General features: G+C 36.8%; 1 protein-coding gene across 1 annotated transcript in view; it reads left to right on the top strand.

Annotated features, from left to right (window-relative positions):
- il17d (interleukin 17d) overlaps window positions 1–25,676 on the top strand; it is a 121,206-nt gene that overhangs the window by 71,255 nt on the left and 24,275 nt on the right. The window lies entirely within an intron of this gene.

Here is a 25,676-nt window from a genome sequence, read left to right on the forward strand (position 1 = left end):
TTTTTTTTCCAAAATTTCAAAAAACATGGGCTATAACCCATGGTTTTTGTCATTTCGTCATTTTTTTTAAATCCTCAAAAATGATGAAAAACTGCGCGCTATAGTATGCCGTACGATATGGGCTATAGCCCACGGTCCAAAATGATGAGAAACGAGGCTAACTTTTTTTTCCAAAATTTCAAAAAACATGGGCTATAACCCATCGTTTTTGTCATTTCGTCATTTTTTTCAAATCCTCAAAAATGATGAAAAACTGCGCGCTATAGTATGCCGTACGATATGGGCTATAGCCCACGGTCCAAAATGATGAGAAACGAGGCTAACTTTTTTTTCCAAAATTTCAAAAAACATGGGCTATAACCCATCGTTTTTGTCATTTCGTCATTTTTTTCAAATCCTCAAAAATGATGAAAAACTGCGCGCTATAGTATGCCGTACGATATGGGCTATAGCCCACGGTCCAAAATGATGAGAAACGAGGCTAACTTGTTTTTTCCAAAATTTCAAAAAACATGGGCTATAACCCATCGTTTTTGTCATTTTGTCATTTTTTTCAAATCCTCAAAAATTATGAAAAACTGCGCGCTATAGTATGCCGTACGATATGGGCTATAGCCCACGGTCCAAAATGATGAGAAACGAGGCTAACTTTTTTTTCCAAAATTTCAAAAAACATGGGCTATAACCCATCGTTTTTGTCATTTCGTCATTTTTTTCAAATCCTCAAAAATGATGAAAAACTGCGCGCTATAGTATGCCGTACGATATGGGCTATAGCCCACGGTCCAAAATGATGAGAAACGAGGCTAACTTTTTTTTCCAAAATTTCAAAAAACATGGGCTATAACCCATCGTTTTTGTCATTTTGTCATTTTTTTCAAATCCTCAAAAATGATGAAAAACTGCGCGCTATAGTATGCCGTACGATATGGGCTATAGCCCACGGTCCAAAATGATGAGAAACGAGGCTAACTTTTTTTTCCAAAATTTCAAAAAACATGGGCTATAACCCATCGTTTTTGTCATTTTGTCATTTTTTTCAAATCCTCAAAAATTATGAAAAACTGCGCGCTATAGTATGCCGTACGATATGGGCTATAGCCCACGGTCCAAAATGATGAGAAACGAGGCTAACTTTTTTTTCCAAAATTTAAAAAAACATGGGCTATAACCCATCGTTTTTGTCATTTCGTCATTTTTTTCAAATACTCAAAAATGATGAAAAACTGCGCGCTATAGTATGCCGTACGATATGGGCTATGGCCCACGGTCCAAAATGATGAGAAACGAGGCTAACTTTTTTTTCCAAAATTTCAAAAAACATGGGCTATAACCCATCGTTTTTGTCATTTCGTCATTTTTTTCAAATCCTCAAAAATGATGAAAAACTGCGCGCTATAGTATGCCGTACGATATGGGCTATAGCCCACGGTCAAAAATGATGAGAAACGAGGCTAACTTTTTTTTCCAAAATTTCAAAAAACATGGGCTATAACCCATCGTTTTTGTCATTTCGTCATTTTTTTCAAATCCTCATAAATGATGAAAAACTGCGCGCTATAGTATGCCGTACGATATGGGCTATAGCCCACGGTCCAAAATGATGAGAAACGAGGCTAACTTTTTTTTCCAAAATTTCAAAAAACATGGGCTATAACCCATCGTTTTTGTAATTTCGTCATTTTTTTCAAATCCTCAAAAATGATGAAAAACTGCGCGCTATAGTATGCCGTACGATATGGGCTATAGCCCACGGTCCAAAATGATGAGAAACGAGGCTAACTTTTTTTCCAAAATTTCAAAAAACATGGGCTATAACCCATCGTTTTTGTCATTTCGTCATTTTTTTCAAATCCTCAAAAATGATGAAAAACTGCGCGCTATAGTATGCCATACGATATGGGCTATAGCCCACGGTCCAAAATGATGAGAAACGAGGCTAACTTCTTTTTTCCAAAATTTCAAAAAACATGGGCTATAACCCATCGTTTTTGTCATTTTGTCATTTTTTTCAAATACTCAAAAATGATGAAAAACTGCGCGCTATAGTATGCCGTACGATATGGGCTATGGCCCACGGTCCAAAATGATGAGAAACGAGGCTAACTTTTTTTTCCAAAATTTCAAAAAACATGGGCTATAACCCATCGTTTTTGTCATTTCGTCATTTTTTTCAAATCCTCAAAAATGATGAAAAACTGCGCGCTATAGTATGCCGTACGATATGGGCTATAGCCCACGGTCAAAAATGATGAGAAACGAGGCTAACTTTTTTTTCCAAAATTTCAAAAAACATGGGCTATAACCCATCGTTTTTGTCATTTCGTCATTTTTTTCAAATCCTCATAAATGATGAAAAACTGCGCGCTATAGTATGCCGTACGATATGGGCTATAGCCCACGGTCCAAAATGATGAGAAACGAGGCTAACTTTTTTTTCCAAAATTTCAAAAAACATGGGCTATAACCCATCGTTTTTGTAATTTCGTCATTTTTTTCAAATCCTCAAAAATGATGAAAAACTGCGCGCTATAGTATGCCGTACGATATGGGCTATAGCCCACGGTCCAAAATGATGAGAAACGAGGCTAACTTTTTTTCCAAAATTTCAAAAAACATGGGCTATAACCCATCGTTTTTGTCATTTCGTCATTTTTTTCAAATCCTCAAAAATGATGAAAAACTGCGCGCTATAGTATGCCATACGATATGGGCTATAGCCCACGGTCCAAAATGATGAGAAACGAGGCTAACTTTTTTTTCCAAAATTTCAAAAAACATGGGCTATAACCCATCGTTTTTGTCATTTCGTCATTTTTTTCAAATCCTCAAAAATGATGAAAAACTGCGCGCTATAGTATGCCGTACGATATGGGCTATAGCCCACGGTCCAAAATGATGAGAAACGAGGCTAACTTTTTTTTCCAAAATTTCAAAAAACATGGGCTATAACCCATCGTTTTTGTCATTTTGTCATTTTTTTCAAATCCTCAAAAATGATGAAAAACTGCGCGCTATAGTATGCCGTACGATATGGGCTATAGCCCACGGTCCAAAATGATGAGAAAAGAGGCTAACTTTTTTTTCCAAAATTTCAAAAAACATGGGCTATAACCCATCGTTTTTGTCATTTCGTCATTTTTTTCAAATCCTCAAAAATGATGAAAAACTGCGCGCTATAGTATGCCGTACGATATGGGCTATAGCCCACGGTCCAAAATGATGAGAAACGAGGCTAACTTTTTTTTCCAAAATTTCAAAAAACATGGGCTATAACCCATCGTTTTTGTCATTTCGACATTTTTTTCAAATCCTCAAAAATGATGAAAAACGGCGCGCTATAGTATGCCGTACGATATGGGCTATAGCCCACGGTCCAAAATGATGAGAAACGAGGCTAACTTTTTTTTCCAAAATTTCAAAAAACATGGGCTATAACCCATCGTTTTTGTCAAATTGCGGAAATTGCGGAAATGGTAATTGCTGAAATTGCGAAAATGGAAATTGCGGAAATTGCGGATTTTTTTTCTTCATTTTTTCATTTTTTTCAAATCTTCAAAAATGATGAAAAACGATGGGTTATAGCCCATGTTTTTTGAAATTTTGGAAAAAAAAGTTAGCCTCGTTTCTCATCATTTTGGACCGTGGGCCATAGCCCATATCGTACGGCATACTATAGCGCGCAGTTTTTAATCATTTTTGAGGATTTGAAAAAAATGACGAAATGACAAAAACGATGGGTTATAGCCCATGTTTTTTGAAATTTTGGAAAAAAAAGTTAGCCTCGTTTCTCATCATTTTGGACCGTGGGCTATAGCCCATATCGTACGGCATACTATAGCGCGCCGTTTTTCATCATTTTTGAGGATTTGAAAAAAATGACGAAATGACAAAAACGATGGGTTATAGCCCATGTTTTTGAAATTTTGAAAAAAAAAGTTAGCCTCGTTTCTCTTAATTTTGGACCATGGGCTATAGCCCATATCGTACGGGATACTATAGCGCGCCGTTTTTCATCATTTTTGACGATTTGAAAAAAATTACGAAATGACAAAAACGATGGGTTATAGCCCATGTTTTTTGAAATTTTGAAAAAAAAAGTTAGCCTCGTTTCTCATCATTTTGGACCATGGGCTATAGCCCATATCGTACGGCATACTATAGCGCGCCGTTTTTCATCATTTTTGAGGATTTGAAAAAAATGACGAAATGACAAAAACGATGGGTTATAGCCCATGTTTTTTGAAATGTTGAAAAAAAAAGTTATCCTCGTTTCTCATCATTTTGGACCATGGGCTATAGCCCATATCGTACGGCATACTATAGCGCGTCGTTTTTCATCATTTTTGAGGATTTGAAAAAAATGACGAAATGACAAAAACGATGGGTTATAGCCCATGTTTTTGAAATTTTGAAAAAAAAAGTTAGCCTCGTTTCTCATCATTTTGGACCATGGGCTATAGCCCATATCGTACGGCATACTATAGCGCGCCGTTTTTCATCATTTTTGAGGATTTGAAAAAAATGACAAAATGACAAAAACGATGGGTTATAGCCCATGTTTTTTGAAATTTTGAAAAAAAAAGTTAGCCTCGTTTCTCATCATTTTGGACCATGGGCTATAGCCCATATCGTACGGCATACTATAGCGCGCCGTTTTTCATCATTTTTGACGATTTGAAAAAAATGACGAAATGACAAAAACGATGGGTTATAGCCCATGTTTTTTGAAATTTTGAAAAAAAAAGTTAGCCTCGTTTCTCATCATTTTGGACCATGGGCTATAGCCCATATCGTACGGCATACTATAGCGCGCCGTTTTTCATCATTTTTGAGGATTTGAAAAAAATGACGAAATGACAAAAACGATGGGTTATAGCCCATGTTTTTTGAAATTTTGAAAAAAAAAGTTAGCCTCGTTTCTCATCATTTTGGACCATGGGCTATAGCCCATATCGTACGGCATACTATAGCGCGCCGTTTTTCATCATTTTTGAGGATTTGAAAAAAATGACGAAATGACAAAAACGATGGGTTATAGCCCATGTTTTTGAAATTTTGAAAAAAAAAGTTAGCCTCGTTTCTCATCATTTTGGACCATGGGCTATAGCCCATATCGTACGGCATACTATAGCGCGCCGTTTTTCATCATTTTTGAGGATTTGAAAAAAATGACGAAATGACCAAAACGATGGGTTATAGCCCATGTTTTTTGAAATTTTGAAAAAAAAAGTTAGCCTCGTTTCTCATCATTTTGGACCATGGGCTATAGCCCATATCGTACGGCATACTATAGCGCGCCGTTTTTCATCATTTTTGAGGATTTGAAAAAAATGACGAAATGACAAAAACGATGGGTTATAGCCCATGTTTTTTGAAATTTTGAAAAAAAAAGTTAGCCTCGTTTCTCATCATTTTGGACCATGGGCTATAGCCCATATCGTACGGCATACTATAGCGCGCCGTTTTTCATCATTTTTGAGGATTTTAAAAAAATGACGAAATGACAAAAACGATGGGTTATAGCCCATGTTTTTTGAAATTTTGAAAAAAAAAGTTAGCCTCGTTTCTCATCATTTTGGACCATGGGCTATAGCCCATATCGTACGGCATACTATAGCGCGCCGTTTTTCATCATTTTTGATGATTTGAAAAAAATGACGAAATGACAAAAACGATGGGTTATAGCCCATGTTTTTGAAATTTTGAAAAAAAAGTTAGCCTCGTTTCTCATCATTTTGGACCATGGGCTATAGCCCATATCGTACGGCATACTATAGCGCGCCGTTTTTCATCATTTTTGAGGATTTGAAAAAAATGACGAAATGACAAAAACGATGGGTTATAGCCCATGTTTTTTGAAATTTTGAAAAAAAAAGTTAGCCTCGTTTCTCATCATTTTGGACCTTGGGCTATAGCCCATATCGTACGGCATACTATAGCGCGCCGTTTTTCATCATTTTTGAGGATTTGAAAAAAATGACGAAATGACAAAAACGATGGGTTATAGCCCATGTTTTTGAAATTTTGAAAAAAAAAGTTAGCCTCGTTTCTCATCATTTTGGACCATGGGCTATAGCCCATATCGTACGGCATACTATAGCGCGCCGTTTTTCATCATTTTTGAGGATTTGAAAAAAAAGACGAAATGACAAAAACGATGGGTTATAGCCCATGTTTTTTGAAATTTTGAAAAAAAAAGTTAGCCTCGTTTCTCATCATTTTGGACCATGGGCTATAGCCCATATCGTACGGCATACTATAGCGCGCCGTTTTTCATCATTTTTGAGGATTTGAAAAAAATGACAAAATGACAAAAACGATGGGTTATAGCCCATGTTTTTTGAAATTTTGAAAAAAAAAGTTAGCCTCGTTTCTCATCATTTTGGACCATGGGCTATAGCCCATATCGTACGGCATACTATAGCGCGCCGTTTTTCATCATTTTTGAGGATTTGAAAAAAATGACGAAATGACAAAAACGATGGGTTATAGCCCATGTTTTTTGATATTTTGAAAAAAAAAGTTAGCCTCGTTTCTCATCATTTTGGACCATGGGCTATAGCCCATATCGTACGGCATACTATAGCGCGCCGTTTTTCATCATTTTTGAGGATTTGAAAAAAATGACAAAATGACAAAAACGATGGGTTATAGCCCATGTTTTTGAAATTTTGGAAAAAAAAGTTAGCCTCGTTTCTCATCATTTTGGACCGTGGGCTATAGCCCATATCGTACGGCATACTATGGCACGCCGTTTTTCATCATTTTTGAGGATTTGAAAAAAATGACGAAATGACAAAAACGATGGGTTATAGCCCATGTTTTTTGAAATTTTGAAAAAAAAAGTTAGCCTCGTTTCTCATCATTTTGGACCATGGGCTATAGCCCATATCGTACGGCATAGTATAGCGCGCCGTTTTTCATCATTTTTGAGGATTTGAAAAAAATGACGAAATGACAAAAACGATGGGTTATAGCCCATGTCTTTTGATATTTTGAAAAAAAAAGTTAGCCTCGTTTCTCATCATTTTGGACCATGGGCTATAGCCCATATCGTACGGCATACTATAGCGCCGTTTTTCATCATTTTTGAGGATTTGAAAAAAATGACAAAATGACAAAAACGATGGGTTATAGCCCATGTTTTTGAAATTTTGGAAAAAAAAGTTAGCCTCGTTTCTCATCATTTTGGACCGTGGGCTATAGCCCATATCGTACGGCATACTATGGCACGCCGTTTTTCATCATTTTTGAGGATTTGAAAAAAATGACGAAATGACAAAAACGATGGGTTATAGCCCATGTTTTTTGAAATTTTGGAAAAAAAAGTTAGCCTCGTTTCTCATCATTTTGGACCGTGGGCTATAGCCCATATCGTACGGCATACTATAGCGCGCAGTTTTTCATCATTTTTGAGGATTTGAAAAAAATGACAAAATGACAAAAACGATGGGTTATAGCCCATGTTTTTTGAAATTTTGGAAAAAAACGTTATCCTCGTTTCTCATCATTTTGGACCATGGGCTATAGCCCATATCGTACGGCATACTATAGCGCGTCGTTTTTCATCATTTTTGAGGATTTGAAAAAAATGACGAAATGACAAAAACGATGGGTTATAGCCCATGTTTTTGAAATTTTGAAAAAAAAAGTTAGCCTCGTTTCTCATCATTTTGGACCATGGGCTATAGCCCATATCGTACGGCATACTATAGCGCGCCGTTTTTCATCATTTTTGAGGATTTGAAAAAAATGACAAAATGACAAAAACGATGGGTTATAGCCCATGTTTTTTGAAATTTTGAAAAAAAAAGTTAGCCTCGTTTCTCATCATTTTGGACCATGGGCTATAGCCCATATCGTACGGCATACTATAGCGCGCCGTTTTTCATCATTTTTGACGATTTGAAAAAAATGACGAAATGACAAAAACGATGGGTTATAGCCCATGTTTTTTGAAATTTTGAAAAAAAAAGTTAGCCTCGTTTCTCATCATTTTGGACCATGGGCTATAGCCCATATCGTACGGCATACTATAGCGCGCCGTTTTTCATCATTTTTGAGGATTTGAAAAAAATGACGAAATGACAAAAACGATGGGTTATAGCCCATGTTTTTTGAAATTTTGAAAAAAAAAGTTAGCCTCGTTTCTCATCATTTTGGACCATGGGCTATAGCCCATATCGTACGGCATACTATAGCGCGCCGTTTTTCATCATTTTTGAGGATTTGAAAAAAATGACGAAATGACAAAAACGATGGGTTATAGCCCATGTTTTTGAAATTTTGAAAAAAAAAGTTAGCCTCGTTTCTCATCATTTTGGACCATGGGCTATAGCCCATATCGTACGGCATACTATAGCGCGCCGTTTTTCATCATTTTTGAGGATTTGAAAAAAATGACGAAATGACCAAAACGATGGGTTATAGCCCATGTTTTTTGAAATTTTGAAAAAAAAAGTTAGCCTCGTTTCTCATCATTTTGGACCATGGGCTATAGCCCATATCGTACGGCATACTATAGCGCGCCGTTTTTCATCATTTTTGAGGATTTGAAAAAAATGACGAAATGACAAAAACGATGGGTTATAGCCCATGTTTTTTGAAATTTTGAAAAAAAAAGTTAGCCTCGTTTCTCATCATTTTGGACCATGGGCTATAGCCCATATCGTACGGCATACTATAGCGCGCCGTTTTTCATCATTTTTGAGGATTTTAAAAAAATGACGAAATGACAAAAACGATGGGTTATAGCCCATGTTTTTTGAAATTTTGAAAAAAAAAGTTAGCCTCGTTTCTCATCATTTTGGACCATGGGCTATAGCCCATATCGTACGGCATACTATAGCGCGCCGTTTTTCATCATTTTTGATGATTTGAAAAAAATGACGAAATGACAAAAACGATGGGTTATAGCCCATGTTTTTGAAATTTTGAAAAAAAAGTTAGCCTCGTTTCTCATCATTTTGGACCATGGGCTATAGCCCATATCGTACGGCATACTATAGCGCGCCGTTTTTCATCATTTTTGAGGATTTGAAAAAAATGACGAAATGACAAAAACGATGGGTTATAGCCCATGTTTTTTGAAATTTTGAAAAAAAAAGTTAGCCTCGTTTCTCATCATTTTGGACCTTGGGCTATAGCCCATATCGTACGGCATACTATAGCGCGCCGTTTTTCATCATTTTTGAGGATTTGAAAAAAATGACGAAATGACAAAAACGATGGGTTATAGCCCATGTTTTTGAAATTTTGAAAAAAAAAGTTAGCCTCGTTTCTCATCATTTTGGACCATGGGCTATAGCCCATATCGTACGGCATACTATAGCGCGCCGTTTTTCATCATTTTTGAGGATTTGAAAAAAAAGACGAAATGACAAAAACGATGGGTTATAGCCCATGTTTTTTGAAATTTTGAAAAAAAAAGTTAGCCTCGTTTCTCATCATTTTGGACCATGGGCTATAGCCCATATCGTACGGCATACTATAGCGCGCCGTTTTTCATCATTTTTGAGGATTTGAAAAAAATGACAAAATGACAAAAACGATGGGTTATAGCCCATGTTTTTTGAAATTTTGAAAAAAAAAGTTAGCCTCGTTTCTCATCATTTTGGACCATGGGCTATAGCCCATATCGTACGGCATACTATAGCGCGCCGTTTTTCATCATTTTTGAGGATTTGAAAAAAATGACGAAATGACAAAAACGATGGGTTATAGCCCATGTTTTTTGATATTTTGAAAAAAAAAGTTAGCCTCGTTTCTCATCATTTTGGACCATGGGCTATAGCCCATATCGTACGGCATACTATAGCGCGCCGTTTTTCATCATTTTTGAGGATTTGAAAAAAATGACAAAATGACAAAAACGATGGGTTATAGCCCATGTTTTTGAAATTTTGGAAAAAAAAGTTAGCCTCGTTTCTCATCATTTTGGACCGTGGGCTATAGCCCATATCGTACGGCATACTATGGCACGCCGTTTTTCATCATTTTTGAGGATTTGAAAAAAATGACGAAATGACAAAAACGATGGGTTATAGCCCATGTTTTTTGAAATTTTGAAAAAAAAAGTTAGCCTCGTTTCTCATCATTTTGGACCATGGGCTATAGCCCATATCGTACGGCATAGTATAGCGCGCCGTTTTTCATCATTTTTGAGGATTTGAAAAAAATGACGAAATGACAAAAACGATGGGTTATAGCCCATGTCTTTTGATATTTTGAAAAAAAAAGTTAGCCTCGTTTCTCATCATTTTGGACCATGGGCTATAGCCCATATCGTACGGCATACTATAGCGCCGTTTTTCATCATTTTTGAGGATTTGAAAAAAATGACAAAATGACAAAAACGATGGGTTATAGCCCATGTTTTTGAAATTTTGGAAAAAAAAGTTAGCCTCGTTTCTCATCATTTTGGACCGTGGGCTATAGCCCATATCGTACGGCATACTATGGCACGCCGTTTTTCATCATTTTTGAGGATTTGAAAAAAATGACGAAATGACAAAAACGATGGGTTATAGCCCATGTTTTTTGAAATTTTGGAAAAAAAAGTTAGCCTCGTTTCTCATCATTTTGGACCGTGGGCTATAGCCCATATCGTACGGCATACTATAGCGCGCAGTTTTTCATCATTTTTGAGGATTTGAAAAAAATGACAAAATGACAAAAACGATGGGTTATAGCCCATGTTTTTTGAAATTTTGGAAAAAAAAGTTAGCCTCGTTTCTCATCATTTTGGACCGTGGGCTATAGCCCATATCGTACGGCATACTATAGCGCGCAGTTTTTCATCATTTTTGAGGATTTGAAAAAAATGACGAAATGACAAAAACGATGGGTTATAGCCCATGTTTTTTGAAATTTTGGAAAAAAAAGTTAGCCTCGTTTCTCATCATTTTGGACCGTGGGCTATAGCCCATATCGTACGGCATACTATAGCGCGCAGTTTTTCATAATTTTTGAGGATTTGAAAAAAATGACGAAATGACAAAAACGATGGGTTATAGCCCATGTTTTTTGAAATTTTGGAAAAAAAAGTTAGCCTCGTTTCTCATCATTTTGGACCGTGGGCTATAGCCCATATCGTACGGCATACTATAGCGCGCAGTTTTTCATCATTTTTGAGGATTTGAAAAATATGACGAAATGACAAAAACGATGGGTTATAGCCCATGTTTTTTGAAATTTTGGAAAAAAAAGTTAGCCTCGTTTCTCATATTTTGGACCATGGGCTATAGCCCATATCGTACGGCATACTATAGCGCGCCGTTTTTCATCATTTTTGAGGATTTGAAAAAAATGACGAAATGACAAAAACGATGGGTTATAGCCCATGTTTTTTGAAATTTTGAAAAAAAAAGTTAGCCTCGTTTCTCATCATTTTGGACCATGGGCTATAGCCCATATCGTACGGCATACTATAGCGCGCCGTTTTTCATCATTTTTGAGGATTTGAAAAAAATGACGAAATGACAAAAACGATGGGTTATAGCCCATGTTTTTTGATATTTTGAAAAAAAAAGTTAGCCTCGTTTCTCATCATTTTGGACCATGGGCTATAGCCCATATCGTACGGCATACTATAGCGCGCCGTTTTTCATCATTTTTGAGGATTTGAAAAAAATGACAAAATGACAAAAACGATGGGTTATAGCCCATGTTTTTGAAATTTTGGAAAAAAAAGTTAGCCTCGTTTCTCATCATTTTGGACCGTGGGCTATAGCCCATATCGTACGGCATACTATGGCACGCCGTTTTTCATCATTTTTGAGGATTTGAAAAAAATGACGAAATGACAAAAACGATGGGTTATAGCCCATGTTTTTTGAAATTTTGAAAAAAAAAGTTAGCCTCGTTTCTCATCATTTTGGACCATGGGCTATAGCCCATATCGTACGGCATAGTATAGCGAGCCGTTTTTCATCATTTTTGAGGATTTGAAAAAAATGACGAAATGACAAAAACGATGGGTTATAGCCCATGTTTTTTGATATTTTGAAAAAAAAAGTTAGCCTCGTTTCTCATCATTTTGGACCATGGGCTATAGCCCATATCGTACGGCATACTATGGCACGCCGTTTTTCATCATTTTTGAGGATTTGAAAAAAATGACAAAATGACAAAAACGATGGGTTATAGCCCATGTTTTTTGATATTTTGAAAAAAAAAGTTAGCCTCGTTTCTCATCATTTTGGACCATGGGCTATAGCCCATATCGTACGGCATACTATAGCGCGCAGTTTTTCATCATTTTTGAGGATTTGAAAAAAATGACGAAATGACAAAAACGATGGGTTATAGCCCATGTTTTTGAAATTTTGAAAAAAAAGTTAGCCTCGTTTCTCATCATTTTGGACCATGGGCTATAGCCCATATCGTACGGCATACTATAGCGCGCCGTTTTTCATCATTTTTGAGGATTTGAAAAAAATGACGAAATGACAAAAACGATGGGTTATAGCCCATGTTTTTTGAAATTTTGAAAAAAAAAGTTAGCCTCGTTTCTCATCATTTTGGACCATGGGCTATAGCCCATATCGTACGGCATACTATAGCGCGCCGTTTTTCATCATTTTTGAGGATTTGAAAAAAAAGACGAAATGACAAAAACGATGGGTTATAGCCCATGTTTTTTGAAATTTTGAAAAAAAAAGTTAGCCTCGTTTCTCATCATTTTGGACCATGGGCTATAGCCCATATCGTACGGCATACTATAGCGCCGTTTTTCATCATTTTTGAGGATTTGAAAAAAATGACAAAATGACAAAAACGATGGGTTATAGCCCATGTTTTTGAAATTTTGGAAAAAAAAGTTAGCCTCGTTTCTCATCATTTTGGACCGTGGGCTATAGCCCATATCGTACGGCATACTATGGCACGCCGTTTTTCATCATTTCAAGGATTTGAAAAAAATGACGAAATGACAAAAACGATGGGTTATAGCCCATGTTTTTTGAAATTTTGGAAAAAAAAGTTAGCCTCGTTTCTCATCATTTTGGACCGTGGGCTATAGCCCATATCGTACGGCATACTATAGCGCGCCGTTTTTCATCATTTTTGAGGATTTGAAAAAAATGACAAAATGACAAAAACGATGGGTTATAGCCCATGTTTTTTGAAATTTTGAAAAAAAAAGTTAGCCTCGTTTCTCATCATTTTGGACCATGGGCTATAGCCCATATCGTACGGCATACTATAGCGCGCAGTTTTTCATCATTTTTGAGGATTTGAAAAAAATGACAAAATGACAAAAACGATGGGTTATAGCCCATGTTTTTTGAAATTTTGGAAAAAAAAGTTAGCCTCGTTTCTCATCATTTTGGACCATGGGCTATAGCCCATATCGTACGGCATACTATAGCGCGCAGTTTTTCATCATTTTTGAGGATTTGAAAAAAATGACAAAATGACAAAAACGATGGGTTATAGCCCATGTTTTTTGAAATTTTGGAAAAAAAAGTTAGCCTCGTTTCTCATCATTTTGGACCATGGGCTATAGCCCATATCGTACGGCATACTATAGCGCGCAGTTTTTCATCATTTTTGAGGATTTGAAAAAAATGACGAAATGACAAAAACGATGGGTTATAGCCCATGTTTTTTGAAATTTTGGAAAAAAAAGTTAGCCTCGTTTCTCATCATTTTGGACCGTGGGCTATAGCCCATATCGTACGGCATACTATAGCGCGCAGTTTTTCATCATTTTTGAGGATTTTTAAAAAATGACGAAATGACAAAAACGATGGGTTATAGCCCATGTTTTTTGAAATTTTGAAAAAAAAAGTTAGCCTCGTTTCTCATCATTTTGGACCATGGGCTATAGCCCATATCGTACGGCATACTATAGCGCGCCGTTTTTCATCATTTTTGATGATTTGAAAAAAATGACGAAATGACAAAAACGATGGGTTATAGCCCATGTTTTTGAAATTTTGAAAAAAAAGTTAGCCTCGTTTCTCATCATTTTGGACCATGGGCTATAGCCCATATCGTACGGCATACTATAGCGCGCCGTTTTTCATCATTTTTGAGGATTTGAAAAAAATGACGAAATGACAAAAACGATGGGTTATAGCCCATGTTTTTTGAAATTTTGAAAAAAAAAGTTAGCCTCGTTTCTCATCATTTTGGACCATGGGCTATAGCCCATATCGTACGGCATACTATAGCGCGCCGTTTTTCATCATTTTTGAGGATTTGAAAAAAATGACGAAATGACAAAAACGATGGGTTATAGCCCATGTTTTTGAAATTTTGAAAAAAAAAGTTAGCCTCGTTTCTCATCATTTTGGACCATGGGCTATAGCCCATATCGTACGGCATACTATAGCGCGCCGTTTTTCATCATTTTTGAGGATTTGAAAAAAAAGACGAAATGACAAAAACGATGGGTTATAGCCCATGTTTTTTGAAATTTTGGAAAAAAAAGTTAGCCTCGTTTCTCATCATTTTGGACCGTGGGCTATAGCCCATATCGTACGGCATACTATAGCGCGCAGTTTTTCATCATTTTTGAGGATTTTTAAAAAATGACGAAATGACAAAAACGATGGGTTATAGCCCATGTTTTTTGAAATTTTGAAAAAAAAAGTTAGCCTCGTTTCTCATCATTTTGGACCATGGGCTATAGCCCATATCGTACGGCATACTATAGCGCGCCGTTTTTCATCATTTTTGATGATTTGAAAAAAATGACGAAATGACAAAAACGATGGGTTATAGCCCATGTTTTTGAAATTTTGAAAAAAAAGTTAGCCTCGTTTCTCATCATTTTGGACCATGGGCTATAGCCCATATCGTACGGCATACTATAGCGCGCCGTTTTTCATCATTTTTGAGGATTTGAAAAAAATGACGAAATGACAAAAACGATGGGTTATAGCCCATGTTTTTTGAAATTTTGAAAAAAAAAGTTAGCCTCGTTTCTCATCATTTTGGACCATGGGCTATAGCCCATATCGTACGGCATACTATAGCGCGCCGTTTTTCATCATTTTTGAGGATTTGAAAAAAATGACGAAATGACAAAAACGATGGGTTATAGCCCATGTTTTTGAAATTTTGAAAAAAAAAGTTAGCCTCGTTTCTCATCATTTTGGACCATGGGCTATAGCCCATATCGTACGGCATACTATAGCGCGCCGTTTTTCATCATTTTTGAGGATTTGAAAAAAAAGACGAAATGACAAAAACGATGGGTTATAGCCCATGTTTTTTGAAATTTTGAAAAAAAAAGTTAGCCTCGTTTCTCATCATTTTGGACCATGGGCTATAGCCCATATCGTACGGCATACTATAGCGCCGTTTTTCATCATTTTTGAGGATTTGAAAAAAATGACAAAATGACAAAAACGATGGGTTATAGCCCATGTTTTTGAAATTTTGGAAAAAAAAGTTAGCCTCGTTTCTCATCATTTTGGACCGTGGGCTATAGCCCATATCGTACGGCATACTATGGCACGCCGTTTTTCATCATTTCAAGGATTTGAAAAAAATGACGAAATGACAAAAACGATGGGTTATAGCCCATGTTTTTTGAAATTTTGGAAAAAAAAGTTAGCCTCGTTTCTCATCATTTTGGACCGTGGGCTATAGCCCATATCGTACGGCATACTATAGCGCGCCGTTTTTCATCATTTTTGAGGATTTGAAAAAAATGACAAAATGACAAAAACGATGGGTTATAGCCCATGTTTTTTGAAATTTTGAAAAAAAAAGTTAGCCTCGTTTCTCATCATTTTGGACCATGGGCTATAGCCCATATCGTACGGCATACTATAGCGCGCAGTTTTTCATCATTTTTGAGGATTTGAAAAAAATGACAAAATGACAAAAACGATGGGTTATAGCCCATGTTTTTTGAAATTTTGGAAAAAAAAGTTAGCCTCGTTTCTCATCATTTTGGACCGTGGGCTATAGCCCATATCGTACGGCATACTATAGCGCGCAGTTTTTCATCATTTTTGAGGATTTGAAAAAAATGACGAAATGACAAAAACGATGGGTTATAGCCCATGTTTTTTGAAATTTTGGAAAAAAAAGTTAGCCTCGTTTCTCATCATTTTGGACCGTGGGCTATAGCCCATATCGTACGGCATACTATAGCGCGCAGTTTTTCATCATTTTTGAGGATTTGAAAAAAATGACGAAATGACAAAAACGATGGGTTATAGCCCATGTTTTTTGAAATTTTGGAAAAAAAAGTTAGCCTCGTTTCTCATCATTTTGGACCATGGGCTATAGCCCATATCGTACGGCATACTATAGCGCGCAGTTTTTCATCATTTTTGAGGATTTGAAAAATATGACGAAATGACAAAAACGATGGGTTATAGCCCATGTTTTTTGAAATTTTGGAAAAAAAAGTTAGCCTCGTTTCTCATAATTTTGGACCGTGGGCTATAGCCCATATCGTACGGCATACTATAGCGCGCAGTTTTTCATCATTTTTGAGGATTTGAAAAAAATGACGAAATGACAAAAACGATGGGTTATAGCCCATGTTTTTTGAAATTTTGGAAAAAAAAGTTAGCCTCGTTTCTCATCATTTTGGACCATGGGCTATAGCCCATATCGTACGGCATACTATAGCGCGCCGTTTTTCATCATTTTTGAGGATTTGAAAAAAATGACAAAATGACAAAAACGATGGGTTATAGCCCATGTTTTTGAAATTTTGGAAAAAAAAGTTAGCCTCGTTTCTCATCATTTTGGACCATGGGCTATAGCCCATATCGTACGGCATACTATAGCGCGCCGTTTTTCATCATTTTTGAGGATTTGAAAAAAATGACAAAATGACAAAAACGATGGGTTATAGCCCATGTTTTTGAAATTTTGGAAAAAAAAGTTAGCCTCGTTTCTCATCATTTTGGACCGTGGGCTATAGCCCATATCGTACGGCATACTATGGCACGCCGTTTTTCATCATTTTTGAGGATTTGAAAAAAATGACGAAATGACAAAAACGATGGGTTATAGCCCATGTTTTTTGAAATTTTGAAAAAAAAAGTTAGCCTCGTTTCTCATCATTTTGGACCATGGGCTATAGCCCATATCGTACGGCATAGTATAGCGCGCCGTTTTTCATCATTTTTGAGGATTTGAAAAAAATGACGAAATGACAAAAACGATGGGTTATAGCCCATGTTTTTTGATATTTTGAAAAAAAAAGTTAGCCTCGTTTCTCATCATTTTGGACCATGGGCTATAGCCCATATCGTACGGCATACTATAGCGCCGTTTTTCATCATTTTTGAGGATTTGAAAAAAATGACAAAATGACAAAAACGATGGGTTATAGCCCATGTTTTTGAAATTTTGGAAAAAAAAGTTAGCCTCGTTTCTCATCATTTTGGACCGTGGGCTATAGCCCATATCGTACGGCATACTATAGCGCGCCGTTTTTCATCATTTTTGAGGATTTGAAAAAAATGACAAAATGACAAAAACGATGGGTTATAGCCCATGTTTTTTGAAATTTTGGAAAAAAAAGTTAGCCTCGTTTCTCATCATTTTGGACCGTGGGCTATAGCCCATATCGTACGGCATACTATAGCGCGCAGTTTTTCATCATTTTTGAGGATTTGAAAAAAATGACGAAATGACAAAAACGATGGGTTATAGCCCATGTTTTTTGAAATTTTGGAAAAAAAAGTTAGCCTCGTTTCTCATCATTTTGGACCGTGGGCTATAGCCCATATCGTACGGCATACTATAGCGCGCAGTTTTTCATCATTTTTGAGGATTTGAAAAAAATGACGAAATGACAAAAACGATGGGTTATAGCCCATGTTTTTTGAAATTTTGGAAAAAAAAGTTAGCCTCGTTTCTCATCATTTTGGACCATGGGCTATAGCCCATATCGTACGGCATACTATAGCGCGCAGTTTTTCATCATTTTTGAGGATTTGAAAAATATGACGAAATTACAAAAACGATGGGTTATAGCCCATGTTTTTTGAAATTTTGGAAAAAAAAGTTAGCCTCGTTTCTCATAATTTTGGACCGTGGGCTATAGCCCATATCGTACGGCATACTATAGCGCGCAGTTTTTCATCATTTTTGAGGATTTGAAAAAAATGACGAAATGACAAAAACGATGGGTTATAGCCCATGTTTTTTGAAATTTTGGAAAAAAAAGTTAGCCTCGTTTCTCATCATTTTGGACTGTGGGCTATAGCCCATATCGTACGGCATACTATAGCGCGCAGTTTTTCATCATTTTTGAGGATTTGAAAAAAATGACGAAATGACAAAAACGATGGGTTATAGCCCATGTTTTTTGAAATTTTGGAAAAAAAAGTTAGCCTCGTTTCTCATCATTTTGGACCGTGGGCTATAGCCCATATCGTACGGCATACTATGGCACGCCGTTTTTCATCATTTTTGAGGATTTGAAAAAAATGACGAAATGACAAAAACGATGGGTTATAGCCCATGTTTTTTGAAATTTTGAAAAAAAAAGTTAGCCTCGTTTCTCATCATTTTGGACCATGGGCTATAGCCCATATCGTACGGCATACTATAGCGCGCCGTTTTTCATCATTTTTGAGGATTTGAAAAAAATGACAAAATGACAAAAACGATGGGTTATAGCCCATGTTTTTGAAATTTTGGAAAAAAAAGTTAGCCTCGTTTCTCATCATTTTGGACCGTGGGCTATAGCCCATATCGTACGGCATACTATAGCGCGCAGTTTTTCATCATTTTTGAGGATTTGAAAAAAATGACGAAATGACAAAAACGATGGGTTATAGCCCATGTTTTTTGAAATTTTGGAAAAAAAAGTTAGCCTCGTTTCTCATCATTTTGGACCGTGGGCTATAGCCCATATCGTACGGCATACTATAGCGCGCAGTCTTTCATCATTTTTGAGGATTTGAAAAAAATGACGAAATGACAAAAACGATGGGTTATAGCCCATGTTTTTTGAAATTTTGGAAAAAAAAGTTAGCCTCGTTTCTCATCATTTTGGACCGTGGGCTATAGCCCATATCGTACGGCATACTATAGCGCGCCGTTTTTCATCATTTTTGAGGATTTGAAAAAAATGACAAAATGACAAAAACGATGGGTTATAGCCCATGTTTTTGAAATTTTGGAAAAAAAAGTTAGCCTCGTTTCTCATCATTTTGGACCGTGGGCTATAGCCCATATCGTACGGCATACTATGGCACGCCGTTTTTCATCATTTTTGAGGATTTGAAAAAAATGACGAAATGACAAAAACGATGGGTTATAGCCCATGTTTTTTGAAATTTTGGAAAAAAAAGTTAGCCTCGTTTCTCATCATTTTGGACCGTGGGCTATAGCCCATATCGTACGGCATACTATAGCGCGCAGTTTTTCATCATTTTTGAGGATTTGAAAAAAATGACGAAATGACAAAAACGATGGGTTATAGCCCATGTTTTTTGAAATTTTGGAAAAAAAAGTTAGCCTCGTTTCTCATCATTTTGGACCGTGGGCTATAGCCCATATCGTACGGCATACTATAGCGCGCAGTTTTTCATCATTTTTGAGGATTTGAAAAAAATGACAAAATGACAAAAACGATGGGTTATAGCCCATGTTTTTTGAAATTTTGGAAAAAAAAGTTAGCCTCGTTTCTCATCATTTTGGACCGTGGGCTATAGCCCATATCGTACGGCATACTATAGCGTGCAGTTTTTCATCATTTTTGAGGATTTGAAAAATATGACGAAATGACAAAAACGATGGGTTATAGCCCATGTTTTTTGAAATTTTGGAAAAAAAAGTTAGCCTCGTTTCATATCATTTTGGACCGTGGGCTATAGCCCATATCGTACGGCATACTATAGCGCGCAGTTTTTCATCATTTTTGAGGATTTGAAAAAAATGACGAAATGACAAAAACGATGGGTTATAGCCCATGTTTTTTGAAATTTTGGAAAAAAAAGTTAGCCTCGTTTCTCATCATTTTGGACCGTGGGCTATAGCCCATATCGTACGGCATACTATAGCGCGCAGTTTTTCATCATTTTTGAGGATTTGAAAAAAATGACGAAATGACAAAAACGATGGGTTATAGCCCATGTTTTTTGAAATTTTGGAAAAAAAAGTTAGCCTCGTTTCTCATCATTTTGGACCGTGGGCTATAGCCCATATCGTACGGCATACTATAGCGCGCAGTTTTTCATCATTTTTGAGGATTTGAAAAAAATGACGAAATGACAAAAACGATGGGTTATAGCCCATGTTTTTTGAAATTTTGGAAAAAAAAGTTAGCCTCGTTTCTCATCATTTTGGACCGTGGGCTATAGCCCATATCGTACGGCATACTATAGCGCGCAGTTTTTCATCATTTTTGAGGATTTGAAAAAAATGACGAAATGACAAAAACGATGGGTTATAGCCCATGTTTTTTGAAATTTTGGAAAAAAAAGTTAGCCTCGTTTCTCATCATTTTGGACCGTGGGCTATAGCCCATATCGTACGGCATACTATAGCGCGCAGTTTTTCATCATTTTTGAGGATTTGAAAAAAATGACGAAATGACAAAAACGATGGGTTATAGCCCATGTTTTTTGAAATTTTGGAAAAAAAAGTTAGCCTCGTTTCTCATAATTTTGGACCGTGGGCTATAGCCCATATCGTACGGCATACTATAGCGCGCAGTTTTTCATCATTTTTGAGGATTTGAAAAAAATGACGAAATGACAAAAACGATGGGTTATAGCCCATGTTTTTTGAAATTTTGGAAAAAAAAGTTAGCCTCGTTTCTCATCATTTTGGACCGTGGGCTATAGCCCATATCGTACGGCATACTATAGCGCGCAGTTTTTCATCATTTTTGAGGATTTGAAAAAAATGACGAAATGACAAAAACGATGGGTTATAGCCCATGTTTTTTGAAATTTTGGAAAAAAAAGTTAGCCTCGTTTCTCATCATTTTGGACCGTGGGCTATAGCCCATATCGTACGGCATACTATAGCGCGCAGTTTTTCATCATTTTTGAGGATTTGAAAAAAATGACGAAATGACAAAAACGATGGGTTATAGCCCATGTTTTTTGAAATTTTGGAAAAAAAAGTTAGCCTCGTTTCTCATCATTTTGGACCGTGGGCTATAGCCCATATCGTACGGCATACTATAGCGCGCAGTTTTTCATCATTTTTGAGGATTTGAAAAAAATGACGAAATGACAAAAACGATGGGTTATATAGCCCATGTTTTTTGAAATTTTGGAAAAAAAAGTTAGCCTCGTTTCTCATCATTTTGGACCGTGGGCTATAGCCCATATCGTACGGCATACTATAGCGCGCAGTTTTTCATCATTTTTGAGGATTTGAAAGAAATGACGAAATGACAAAAACGATGGGTTATAGCCCATGTTTTTTGAAATTTTGGAAAAAAAAGTTAGCCTCGTTTCTCATAATTTTGGACCGTGGGCTATAGCCCATATCGTACGGCATACTATAGCGCGCAGTTTTTCATCATTTTTGAGGATTTGAAAAAAATGACGAAATGACAAAAACGATGGGTTATAGCCCATGTTTTTGAAATTTTGGAAAAAAAAGTTAGCCTCGTTTCTCATCATTTTGGACCGTGGGCTATAGCCCATATCGTACGGCATACTATAGCGCGCAGTTTTTCATCATTTTTGAGGATTTGAAAAAAATGACGAAATGACAAAAACGATGGGTTATAGCCCATGTTTTTTGAAATTTTGGAAAAAAAAGTTAGCCTCGTTTCTCATCATTTTGGACCGTGGGCTATAGCCCATATCGTACGGCATACTATAGCGCGCAGTCTTTCATCATTTTTGAGGATTTGAAAAAAATGACGAAATGACAAAAACGATGGGTTATAGCCCATGTTTTTTGAAATTTTGGAAAAAAAAGTTAGCCTCGTTTCTCATCATTTTGGACCGTGGGCTATAGCCCATATCGTACGGCATACTATAGCGCGCCGTTTTTCATCATTTTTGAGGATTTGAAAAAAATGACAAAATGACAAAAACGATGGGTTATAGCCCATGTTTTTGAAATTTTGGAAAAAAAAGTTAGCCTCGTTTCTCATCATTTTGGACCGTGGGCTATAGCCCATATCGTACGGCATACTATGGCACGCCGTTTTTCATCATTTTTGAGGATTTGAAAAAAATGACGAAATGACAAAAACGATGGGTTATAGCCCATGTTTTTTGAAATTTTGGAAAAAAAAGTTAGCCTCGTTTCTCATCATTTTGGACCGTGGGCTATAGCCCATATCGTACGGCATACTATAGCGCGCAGTTTTTCATCATTTTTGAGGATTTGAAAAAAATGACGAAATGACAAAAACGATGGGTTATAGCCCATGTTTTTTGAAATTTTGGAAAAAAAAGTTAGCCTCGTTTCTCATCATTTTGGACCGTGGGCTATAGCCCATATCGTACGGCATACTATAGCGCGCAGTTTTTCATCATTTTTGAGGATTTGAAAAAAATGACAAAATGACAAAAACGATGGGTTATAGCCCATGTTTTTTGAAATTTTGGAAAAAAAAGTTAGCCTCGTTTCTCATCATTTTGGACCGTGGGCTATAGCCCATATCGTACGGCATACTATAGCGCGCAGTTTTTCATCATTTTTGAGGATTTGAAAAATATGACGAAATGACAAAAACGATGGGTTATAGCCCATGTTTTTTGAAATTTTGGAAAAAAAAGTTAGCCTCGTTTCATATCATTTTGGACCGTGGGCTATAGCCCATATCGTACGGCATACTATAGCGCGCAGTTTTTCATCATTTTTGAGGATTTGAAAAAAATGACGAAATGACAAAAACGATGGGTTATAGCCCATGTTTTTTGAAATTTTGGAAAAAAAAGTTAGCCTCGTTTCTCATCATTTTGGACCGTGGGCTATAGCCCATATCGTACGGCATACTATAGCGCGCAGTTTTTCATCATTTTTGAGGATTTGAAAAAAATGACGAAATGACAAAAACGATGGGTTATAGCCCATGTTTTTTGAAATTTTGGAAAAAAAAGTTAGCCTCGTTTCTCATCATTTTGGACCGTGGGCTATAGCCCATATCGTACGGCATACTATAGCGCGCAGTTTTTCATCATTTTTGAGGATTTGAAAAAAATGACGAAATGACAAAAACGATGGGTTATAGCCCATGTTTTTTGAAATTTTGGAAAAAAAAGTTAGCCTCGTTTCTCATCATTTTGGACCGTGGGCTATAGCCCATATCGTACGGCATACTATAGCGCGCAGTTTTTCATCATTTTTGAGGATTTGAAAAAAATGACGAAATGACAAAAACGATGGGTTATAGCCCATGTTTTTTGAAATTTTGGAAAAAAAAGTTAGCCTCGTTTCTCATCATTTTGGACCGTGGGCTATAGCCCATATCGTACGGCATACTATAGCGCGCAGTTTTTCATCATTTTTGAGGATTTGAAAAAAATGACGAAATGACAAAAACGATGGGTTATAGCCCATGTTTTTTGAAATTTTGGAAAAAAAAGTTAGCCTCGTTTCTCATCATTTTGGACCGTGGGCTATAGCCCATATCGTACGGCATACTATAGCGCGCAGTTTTTCATCATTTTTGAGGATTTGAAAAAAATGACGAAATGACAAAAACGATGGGTTATAGCCCATGTTTTTTGAAATTTTGGAAAAAAAAGTTAGCCTCGTTTCTCATCATTTTGGACCGTGGGCTATAGCCCATATCGTACGGCATACTATAGCGCGCAGTTTTTCATCATTTTTGAGGATTTGAAAAAAATGACGAAATGACAAAAACGATGGGTTATATAGCCCATGTTTTTTGAAATTTTGGAAAAAAAAGTTAGCCTCGTTTCTCATCATTTTGGACCGTGGGCTATAGCCCATATCGTACGGCATACTATAGCGCGCAGTTTTTCATCATTTTTGAGGATTTGAAAAAAATGACGAAATGACAAAAACGATGGGTTATAGCCCATGTTTTTTGAAATTTTGGAAAAAAAAGTTAGCCTCGTTTCTCATCATTTTGGACCGTGGGCTATAGCCCATATCGTACGGCATACTATAGCGCGCAGTTTTTCATCATTTTTGAGGATTTGAAAAAAATGACGAAATGACAAAAACGATGGGTTATAGCCCATGTTTTTTGAAATTTTGGAAAAAAAAGTTAGCCTCGTTTCTCATCATTTTGGACCGTGGGCTATAGCCCATATCGTACGGCATACTATAGCGCGCAGTTTTTCATCATTTTTGAGGATTTGAAAAAATGACGAAATGACAAAAACGATGGGTTATAGCCCATGTTTTTTGAAATTTTGGAAAAAAAAGTTAGCCTCGTTTCTCATCATTTTGGACCGTGGGCTATAGCCCATATCGTACGGCATACTATAGCGCGCAGTTTTTCATCATTTTTGAGGATTTGAAAAAAATGACGAAATGACAAAAACGATGGGTTATAGCCCATGTTTTTTGAAATTTTGGAAAAAAAAGTTAGCCTCGTTTCTCATCATTTTGGACCGTGGGCTATAGCCCATATCGTACGGCATACTATAGCGCGCAGTTTTTCATCATTTTTGAGGATTTGAAAAAAATGACGAAATGACAAAAACGATGGGTTATAGCCCATGTTTTTTGAAATTTTGGAAAAAAAAGTTAGCCTCGTTTCTCATCATTTTGGACCGTGGGCTATAGCCCATATCGTACGGCATACTATAGCGCGCAGTTTTTCATCATTTTTGAGGATTTGAAAAAAATGACGAAATGACAAAAACGATGGGTTATAGCCCATGTTTTTGAAATTTTGGAAAAAAAAGTTAGCCTCGTTTCTCATCATTTTGGACCGTGGGCTATAGCCCATATCGTACGGCATACTATAGCGCGCAGTTTTTCATCATTTTTGAGGATTTGAAAAAAATGACGAAATGACAAAAACGATGGGTTATAGCCCATGTTTTTTGAAATTTTGGAAAAAAAAGTTAGCCTCGTTTCTCATCATTTTGGACCGTGGGCTATAGCCCATATCGTACGGCATACTATAGCGCGCAGTTTTTCATCATTTTTGAGGATTTGAAAAAAATGACGAAAACGATGGGTTATAGCCCATGTTTTTTTAAATTTTGGAAAAAAAAGTTAGCCTCGTTTCTCATCATTTTGGACCGTGGGCTATAGCCCATATCGTACGGCATACTATAGCGCGCAGTTTTTCATCATTTTTGAGGATTTGAAAAAAATGACGAAATGACAAAAACGATGGGTTATAGCCACCATAACCACAGACACCAGTGCCTTAGTTTTTGTGTTGTTAATTTACAGGTCCAGGTGTGCATACGCATGTACACCTGTGGGTGTGTAGGTGCATATGTGCATTTGTGTGTGCACGCTTCAATGACCACTGTTGGACCCCATGGGGATCAAGGACCTCAATTAGCCACCCATAATTCACAACGGTCACAGCGAACTCTGTTGCATCACAACTGGTGGCCAACAGTCGTAACCAACACCGCCGCCGACCCACAGGAGAATACCATCGCACAGTGGTATCAGACCAACCACAATCAGCCAACCCTCAAACCAAACCCTTCGACCTAGAAGAACTCGAAATTGCAATGGGAAAGTTGAAACCCGGAAAAGCAGCAGGGATTGATGACATACTGGCAGAAATTATACAGCACCACGTAACCGGGACGTTTTCTTCC

Source organism: Protomyctophum bolini (genome assembly GCF_963924005.1).
Source record: "Protomyctophum bolini genome assembly, chromosome: 16".
In the NCBI taxonomy this organism is placed as follows: Eukaryota; Metazoa; Chordata; class Actinopteri; order Myctophiformes; family Myctophidae; genus Protomyctophum; species Protomyctophum bolini.